The sequence below is a fragment of the Physella acuta genome, unplaced genomic scaffold, assembly GCF_028476545.2.
Source record: "Physella acuta isolate Inbredline_101_S28 unplaced genomic scaffold, ASM2847654v3 ptg000023l, whole genome shotgun sequence".
In the NCBI taxonomy this organism is placed as follows: Eukaryota; Metazoa; Mollusca; class Gastropoda; family Physidae; genus Physella; species Physella acuta.
The window spans coordinates 1-9,760 of record NW_026731543.1 but is presented as its reverse complement, the minus strand read 5'-3'; positions in this window follow the sequence as shown (position 1 = coordinate 9,760).

The window sequence follows — 9,760 nt, the reverse complement described above, 5'->3', positions numbered from 1 at the left end:
ACGCCACCCAACTCTGACACGAGATAATTATATTCAATGCACTCGCGCGACGCTGGCGAGAAAGCGCGAGATCCGTGTTGGTACAAACCGAGGTCAGATCGAGGGTAAAATCAATACAAAGGACACAACTGGCGGATATAGAGTTGGCCGAATCAAATCACACGAGGAAACCAAAGCAACGACCCGCAGGCAGCTACACGAGTTTTTTCCCTCCCTAATCCGTCGGCAGAACGGCTGGAAACAGTTGCCGCGGCACCGTCTGATAGTCAAAGACAAGGGGGAGAGGAACCAATCAGAGTGGACTTTGCAACAAACTTGTTGACGTCACCGCGTGGAATTATCATCAATATTTAAAATCGATAGATAGTTGAGGATCGAGCTAAGTGCTAAACAATTTAGTTATCGCCTTGCGCCCAGGATGTCAGGCCGCGCGTTCACTGCCCGACCCGCTCACTCGAAAAAACGAGGGCTCGTCGGACTTGCCAGATTGGCAGTTGGGTAGCCGAGTTTAAATTGCTTTAGGAAACCATGTGGTATTCATTTTTAGCATGGCATTTTACATTATGGACGTCAAGAAAATGTTAAAAAGCGCTCGCTTAAAATAATTGTTAAATGATGATAATACTATATATATATATATATATATATATATATATATATATATATATATATATATATATATATACACACACAGGTAGATAGATATAGATATGGCCTTTATATATAATCATGGTCAACGCTTATTTGATGCACACGCACCATGGCCAAACCCCTTCCCAAATATTTCCGAGTTCAAAAGATATTGGCATGTTGAGTGACATCTACTAACATTATTTTTTAGCAATGTCGCTTCCGTTTGTTGGCTAACGAATACCCTGTCTGACGTATTGTGTCATGTGTCATAAACCAATGACTGACAGGACAACAGCACTGCTGTCCACATCAGTGCTGGACATAACCTAAGACACATAGGGGTTGATGAAGTTCATCTGTTTCAGTGACCTCGGCATATGAATGGATAGGCACAGCGAGTCAAGTACCCACCAGAGCTGGGTTGACTCAGGGATGTCCTGTAGTCACGAGTCCGAACCAAGATCTGAACTCGAAACCTTCGGGCTAGCAGTCCAATGCTCTGCCCGTAGACCACACCATCCCACTAAGCGATATTGTAGCAGGAAATTCTAGACATAATTTTATCCAACTGGAAACAGTAAGGCCTACTTCACACAAACCGCAAGATCAGGGTCTCTACCACTTTCCCGAATTCTTATATATATATATATATATATATATATATATATATATATATATATATATATATATATATATATATATATATATATATATATATATATATATATATATATATATATATATATATATATATATATATATATATATATATATATATATATATATATATAGAGAGAGAGAGAGAGAGAGAGAGAGAGAGAGAGAGAGAGAGAGAGATAGTTTAAATTGAAAAGCCACAGCGAAAAAAGCCTCATTTAACATAAAATATTGTTTTAAAAACAAAAATCTATTTATAGCTATCTATTTTTTCCCCCAAATAAAGACGAGCGCCGATGTTTCTAAAATTTGATCTGGCAACCTTGACGTTTAAATGTAAGGTTAATGTCTTTAGGGTCTGGCTTGGACAGACGTTTCTCGGCCCTCCCTGCTAGCATCCGAGTGACTGGGCTTTAGCGCATCGATTTTCCTCCATTAGTCGCCTGGTACCGTCCGCCTCCCGCGTCCACTGCGGCAGCAACCCGAGCCAGCTACAACAACACACCCAGCCCTGATCCCTGCTAGCTTCAAATACCTTTCACGCCTCGAGTCTGGCAATTTAAAGTATCGAGTTGTCCTCGTCCTGTACACAATCTACATGGATAGATCAATGCCGCGGAGTCGCTCGTTTATAATTGTAGGGTGGGCTTCCTGGTGTGGGGGATTGTGGGGTTGGGAATGTGGGGGGGGGGGGGGGGGAGTTGGAGGGTTGTGAATGTATGAGATTTGTAAGCTTGAGAATGTGGCGTGATTTGTTTTTTAGCTTGAGAATGTCTGGGAATTGTAGGTTTGTGAATGTATGGGAATTGTGGGGTTGATAATATAAGGGAATTGAGGATTTGTATGGGGATATTAGCTTGAGAATGTGGCGGAATTTTTTTTAGCTTGAGAATGTCTGGGAGTTGTAGGTTTGTGAATGTATGGGAATTGTGGGGTTGATAATGTGATTGTAGGAAAAAAAGTCACAGGAAAAAAAAACACAGGAAAAAAAAACACAGAAAAAAAGTCACAGGAAAAAAAGTCACAGGAAAAAAAGTCACAGGAAAAAAAGTCACAAATATATATTTGCATGATACTTGTTAATACTTTTATGTATTAAATATTCAGAGAGTGCAAATTAACTTAGGATTAATTAAATGTAATGTAATGTGTGTAGGCTGTATACGCATAGGAATTTTTATAATTCATCTAAAAATATTTAGTATGAAGTATGTAGATTGTAATTATTTTAAACTTAAGATTAGTAGCGTTTAATAGAATGCTCCAAAGTCCACGGTTTTAATCCTGTTTTTTTTTTTTACATACCAACATTAAATTACCGTGAAATGGTAAGTTCGTCTGACTTGCTGCCCTCAACTCATGGCCACAATAGTTATGTTTAGATGTTTAGTTCAACCACCTTTACTGCCCACATTTATCACACTCATTACATAACAAAACTTAGGATACAAAAAGAAAGCCGACAAGGTTCAAAGGCTGTTATTGACGCATGACGTCAACAACACAAAATATGTTCGGACAATGACTACTGAGGAGAGGCCGACCAGAGAATAGCCTAAGGCAAAATTTGCCTAAATTTCTTTTATAATTAAATTTTCTACCGCGTTTTTAACTAAATACGTAACAAAAGTTGAGATTGTTGTGTTAATTATATTAGAGTATTTTTACTTACAATTGTTATAAACCATAATGCTTTTAACGTCTATAAATAATTTATGCTATAAAAAATACAACCCACAACAATAAACATACAAAATTTTACAATTCTAAACAAATTAAAAAAATATTTCTAAAAATATTTTTGTGACTTTTTTTCTGTGACTTTATTTCTGTGACTTTTTTTCCAAAAAATTTTTTCCACTGTGACTTTTTTTCTGTGACTTTTTTTCCTAGCAAAAACTGTGACTTTTTTTCTGTGTTTTTTTTTCCTGTGACTTTTTTTCCGTTTACCGATAATGTAGGGGAATTGAGGATGTGTATGGGGATGTAAGCTCGAGATTGTGTGTGTGTGTGGTTGGGGGGGTGTAGGGATTGTGGAGTTGATAATGTGTAGGATTTGCAGGCTAGAAAATATGGGATGGGGAAGTTGTAGGTTTTAGAATTTGCGGATTAAAAGGTTCTTCGATATAGAGAAATTTGTGTACTTATACAAAAGGAGAATGGACGGAAATCAAACAGTCCAATTGGTTTGTTTAAGAGGACCTTACATGAGAGGACCTTGTAGGAGAGAGAATACTGGCGGAGGATGTAGCAATAGTTACGTAGTGATGCGTACAATGAAACCACATAGGTCAGATACAGATCTACAGGTCACGTGATGTCCTGGTCAGTCTAGACTTCCTGTGACCAGTTACGCAACACCACCAGCCTCCCGCCATTTTCTTCCCTAACAGCCTAGCTCACTAGCTGTATTCTGGTATCCGTACGAAGCATCGGGATTTAAATTCTTTGGTGTGACCCCCCCCCCCCCCCCCCCACTTACCCCCTCCTCCCTTTGTCCGCATTGTGTTTATATCTAACATTAAGTCAAGCCAACACAATTAATGCTCCATCCGTTTTCTTCTCACCCCCCCCCCCCCCCCCCACCCATCGGAGTGTTCTTTCTTTGTCATTGAGTTCGACGTTGGCCTTCACATTTGGGTGGCACCCCCACCCCCGGACCATCAATTGAGATTAATGACCCATGAGAGTGGGGCATACAACAGGGAGGCTTGTCGTTTATTTGTCTGCACCCCCCTCCCCTCCAGACACACAGGTACACACCTAACAACTGACATCTTGAAATACACTTAACCCCCCCCCCCTCCACCCACAAACATTACACACATCTCTGACAAACCCACTAGGATGACACCCCCCCCCCCCCAATCAAAGCGCCCCTATTCAGACGAGATCACGGTGATACGATCCGTGATTGGGGCGAAAGGAATGTGGTGGTGGTGGTTGTGGTGGTGGTGGTGGTAAACTGTGGAATGTGCTGGAGTCTGGTGACAGTTGTCATGGATACGGAACTCATGGTAGTGGATGCGATGGTAATGGAACTGGTGGTAGTGGGTGAGATGGTAGTGGTATTGATAATTGTAAGTAATGGTTGAGATGAAACCAGTTTACTGGAAATGCTACTACAATTACTATTAGAAAAACAAAATCTCTGAGTAAACAAATACATGTAATGAACACGTAAGAGTGACATACTAATTACACATTTTGGTGCATACATCACATAGCGTCCACACTACCAATTAATTCTCCTTTCCTTAGACTCTTCACATGAGATTTAATTATAAACACGTAGGCTATTTAAATATTTTCAGAACTGTATTTTTGTGGTATAAATTATAGCCGGGATATAAGTTATGCCTGTTATTGTAGGCAACACGATAGGCACATCTGCCGTGTTAAAATAATTTATACAAATTGTGTGCCCATACTGGTCCAACAGCAGTCAGGTCAAGCAGTGCCCAATAGGGGCTAAAGTACACTTGTGCGCTGGGGAGGCTGGACCAATGGGAGACCGGACCAGCTGCTAAATCTGGTCATTTAAGTAACACAGCTAAGTGAAGGCAGGGCAGTCGTGTCCCCCCCCCCACCCACAGGTCGATGGGGAATCAATACATCTTGACCAGACGATGGTTGACACATCTGTGACGTCACACATCCGGGGATGCTGCTCTTCTGCGTTTGTCTGACCCGCCGGAGTTATCTACAGTTAGTGTAATGGCTTACATGGATGTAATGGCTTTCTGTATTGAAGTGCATATATTGATGTAATGGCTTACATGGTTGCAATGGCTTACAGGGATGTAATGGCTTACTATATTGAAGTACATATATTGATGTAATGGCTTACAGGGATTTAATGGCGTACCTTACAGAGATGTAAGAACACGACATAGAAGTGTATTTGCCTGTAAATCTTATTTTATTATCTGTAAGCATGTCGTGGTCGATAGTACTTCTATCGTCAAGATAAAGAAACAGCTTTATAAATAGCTTTACAACTTTAGTAGTGAAGATAGAGTAACAGCTTTATAAATAACTTTAAGATGCCATGACTAGTAAGCCATAGCCCCCCCCCCTTTACAGTCAGTCGTCATCTTTAAGTGAATATTCGGACAGTACAGACGGAGACGATCTTCTGGCTTGTATTGGAACCAGGGACGCTGAAGTTAAAGACAGCTACTAGCTCTAAGATTGGTCTAAACTCTGATAAGAAAATATAACTGACTCAACGCGAAGCAAGCTACTATTCTACCATTAGAAATACAATACAACAGTGCTCGCAACCGATAAAACCGTTGGTTTTCTGATCAATGTTTACACCCAAAGTCTCGTGCATTGCTAATGTAAAAATAGGGACAGGCAGGGGGATTGTACAAGTGCTAGACTTTTTCTGTTGTCATTCTATTAGGTTTGGGTTAAGATTTAATAAGTTATCAAAGCGGTAATACCGAATGAAAGAATAACGGAAATTTACCTTAGTGTGTTTCAATAACTATAGCGTGACTGCTCTTTTAGCTCAGGGTTTATCATTTAAGGGGGAGGGGGGGGGGTGTAAGGGGAGGGGTGTAGTGCACCGTAAAAGTATCCGTACACACGTACCTAAGTAGATTTTCTGCCCCACTTCCGGTCTCACAACAAGACCGTCTGGCATCAACTCGGACAAAATTCGCACTCTACCCCCCCCCCCCATGTCACTGTGACGTCAACACAGCCTCGTTTTAAGACTTATATAAAGGAATAATTCAACGAGTAAACAAACACGCCCACCCCCCCCCCCCCGCCACTCACACACACAAGGCCCTGCACCCCTGACAAAGTGCGCGGTGAGACAAATCACTCACTCGGCAACACGCACCGCACCACGCGTGCCCTGCTAAATGTTTCCTTGCTCACTGACGGTGGCAGACGTTAAGTTTTCTTTGTTCCGCTGGAATTGAAATGTGCTACCCACCCCCCCCCCCCCCCCCCCCCCCCTTAACCTAGCGACGACGAAATGTTCTTTTAAAAATTTTTTTTGACACGGTCCGAAATCTCAGCTGGGCTTGCAGAAGGAATAATATGAAGCGTACGGTCACTGAATGGGGTAGTGAGGGGGTGTGTAGGGGCGCGGGGGGGGGGGGGTGACTACTGATATCCTCCGTACACTCATTATGTTGGGGTGGGGGGTCAGAGTGAGGATTAAATGTATACACCCCTTACCCCGATAAATTGCCTGGGATGGGGGGGGGGGTGGAATGGGGAAAACCTATGATATTGTTCGAAAAAATATGTCCCGAGGGTGGGGGGGTGCACTTGAAATGTGAAATCGTCCGTACCACGACTTGCTCTTTAACGGTTCTTTATCACAAGATCTGTGTACATGTGTACTGTCAGATAACATGTGTACAAGGTGTGTCATGTGTACTAGTAGTTTGGGCGGTCATTTAAAGGGTTAATTATGGTTACACTGATGGTGTTGGGGTTAATTATGGTTTACACTGACGGTGTTGCTGTCGCCACGTAACGGTTTGACAGAACACAGACACGGCGTTCGATTCACTTACACAATAATGGACTTGCTATAAATCAATCATAGCACTACAAACATGGTAAGAACCAGACAACAACACACGAACTGAAGATAAGGTTTATAGTTTTTTCATAAACACAACTATACCTTTAAAGTAATTAACATAGAGACTACTGTATGTCATGACTTAATTCACTCCGGTATACTTCAACAAATCAATCACTATTTCGATAAACTATAGTAAAACTAGCATGTTCAAAGACAGTTAAAATGACTAGTAAATACAATACGCCATATAGGGCTAAAAATAACATAGGTTTGTGTTCCTTCGATCTGCCCCCCCCCCCCTACATAACAACTTGTCTAACTGTATACAAGGAGCCCATATGAAGATACATGTGTTATATTTAGTAAAGGTGACGTTGATAGATGTCAGACAATGTGAGGGTTAGCCTGGCGTGGCCCACCCCTAGAGCCTCGTTTTATTTGTTTTGTGGCCTCTCATACAGGCAGGGAAACGGACTAATGGGTCAGCTATAAATAGCTCAATACAAATTTGGGATTAGATTAAAGAAACTTTGGTTTAGTTAAGGTAGTAGTGTGGTCATAGTATTTTGATTAAAGTCGTACCTTGGTTAAAGTAGAACTTTTGTTATAGTCAATATTCAATAAGGCTGTTGGATCGTGAATTCGAATGTTGTTGATGATATATTTTCAGTTGGTGATGGTGTGAAGGGGTGTGAGGTTCACACAGGTGTGTGATGGAGGGGAAGAATTGCTGTGTTTCGCCACGTCTATCTGAACATTATCTGTGCTGTTAAGCCTCGCCGATTTGTCATTTAGTGTTTGTGTAGGTAGACGTCAGAAAAAGAAAGGAATGTGTTCAAATTACATTTCTTTAGATCTTAGCTGCCATTCCCATTGTGAAGTGATTTTTGTGCCTGTCACACACACACACATATATTATATATATATATATATATATATATATATATATATATATATATATATATATATATATATATATATATATATATATATATATATATATATATATCATTGTAAAAAACCACCAAGCAAATGACATCTGCAGTCAAATATATCTTAAATTGTTGACATCATCAGATGTTACATGAATAAAGAAATTTCCAGAATTAACATTTCCAACCCACATGTGCGTCTATAGCTGGATTTCCCGCCTTCACAAAAATTAAATTTTAAAAAGAAAAAAAAAGAAAGTGGGGAACGTGTGTGTGTTTGTGTGAGGGGGGGGGGGGGGAGCGGCTAGGCACAAAGCACAGAACATGGCAGACAATTTTAACAATCACCACGGCTATCAATGCCAAGAAATTCAGGTGCAACAACTCCGGATGAAGAAGTGAGGTCGTTATTATTTATAACATTTTGCGCACAATTGTGTGCATATCACAAGCCCTCCCCCTCTCTTCCTCACCGCCTTGCTCGTTTTGTGTTGGATTTGTTTTAACCGTAGGCCTTATAATAAGGGGAAATAACTATAAAGGATTTTTTCAATAGCTCAGGCACTGAACGTGAAAGAGCTTAGAGCTTACAATGGGGGCTTTTCGCCTGAGACGTCCCAGGCTGACACACGAAAACGAACAAATTGACAATTAGAACGACCAACCCCCCCCCCCCCCCCCCCCCCTCCCCCGGAGTTCACAGTCTCCTAAAACTAGAATAAGCACTAGGCACGCTATAGGGAGAGTTAACAAACAGGAAGGGGGGGGGGGGCGGATAGGACAAACGTACACAGCTCAAATATTTTATGATTGGTGTAGGTGTGTACAGGTGTGTGTATGTGTTGGTGTGTGCTCGTGTGAGTGATGGTGTGTACTTGTGAGGGTGTACATGTGTATACCAGAGTGTGTTTTGGTGTGTACTAGTGTGTTGAAGGGGGGGGATCAAAGATTGAGTTAGTGATACTCTTTAGAGTTAGGATCTAGTGAGCTGGACAATGCCTTTCTGGTAGCTTTAAGATTAGGGTTAGCCAGTTAGGTTGGAGCTAGGTATTGCTTTCGGTGAACATATTCAATGTATCAAATTATTGGCATCGTTATGTGTAGATGCCTTATAATACAGAATGATGTATGGATTCATAATGACTTGAACAACGAGGAAATAAAGTCGAAGGTTCTAAAATGCTGAGGTATGGGGAATTTGTTCCGTGTGTGGGACATTTGTCCCTGTGCTTGCTTGAGTGAGATATAAATGTCCCCTACTTGGGTAAAGGCTATTTGCCTGATTAAACACAAACACTGTGGTATTGTAAGGGAAATATTTTAAGCGTTTAAACACTTTGAATTCTAAAGTGTACCCCATGTCGGACCAAGCTGGGATGTACTGATGCAATATTGCCAGTAACTTATGAATGAATGTAGTTTAACATACCTCACTGTATGTGTGGAGGTGGGGGGGGGGGGGGGGGGGGGGTTGGAATATAGGTTAAGGTCACGAATATTGATAATCATTACTTAACGCAGAACATATGACTGGTGGTGTTGTTAATAGACAATAGGCCAGATTTTTTTTTTAGTTTTTCTAATTTGGGTGTGTAAAGTTGAGGTAAATATAGAGAGAGTGGGGAGGGAAGGGGGGGGGGGGGGGGGGGGAGGAGCCAAAAGTACAGGCTGCACAAATGTGCGTACGGTAGGAAATCCTGACGTACGGTCCCTGAATCGCGGACAAGTTACCAGAAGAGGAAACACAATCAGGCTGGCCAGGTTAGCGAATTTGACAGAGCTAATTAATTAATTAGACTCCACAGGTCATGGCTACATGTACAACACCACAACGTTAATCAATAATTCGGTAATAACTCAAAAGTCATCTACATAATTAATTAATAATTTAAACATTTTTTTTCTCAAGAAGGTGAAATTTTAACGCGAAAAAAAAAAAGAAATGAATGAAAAGATCAACTTACGGTAGCTAGTGAGT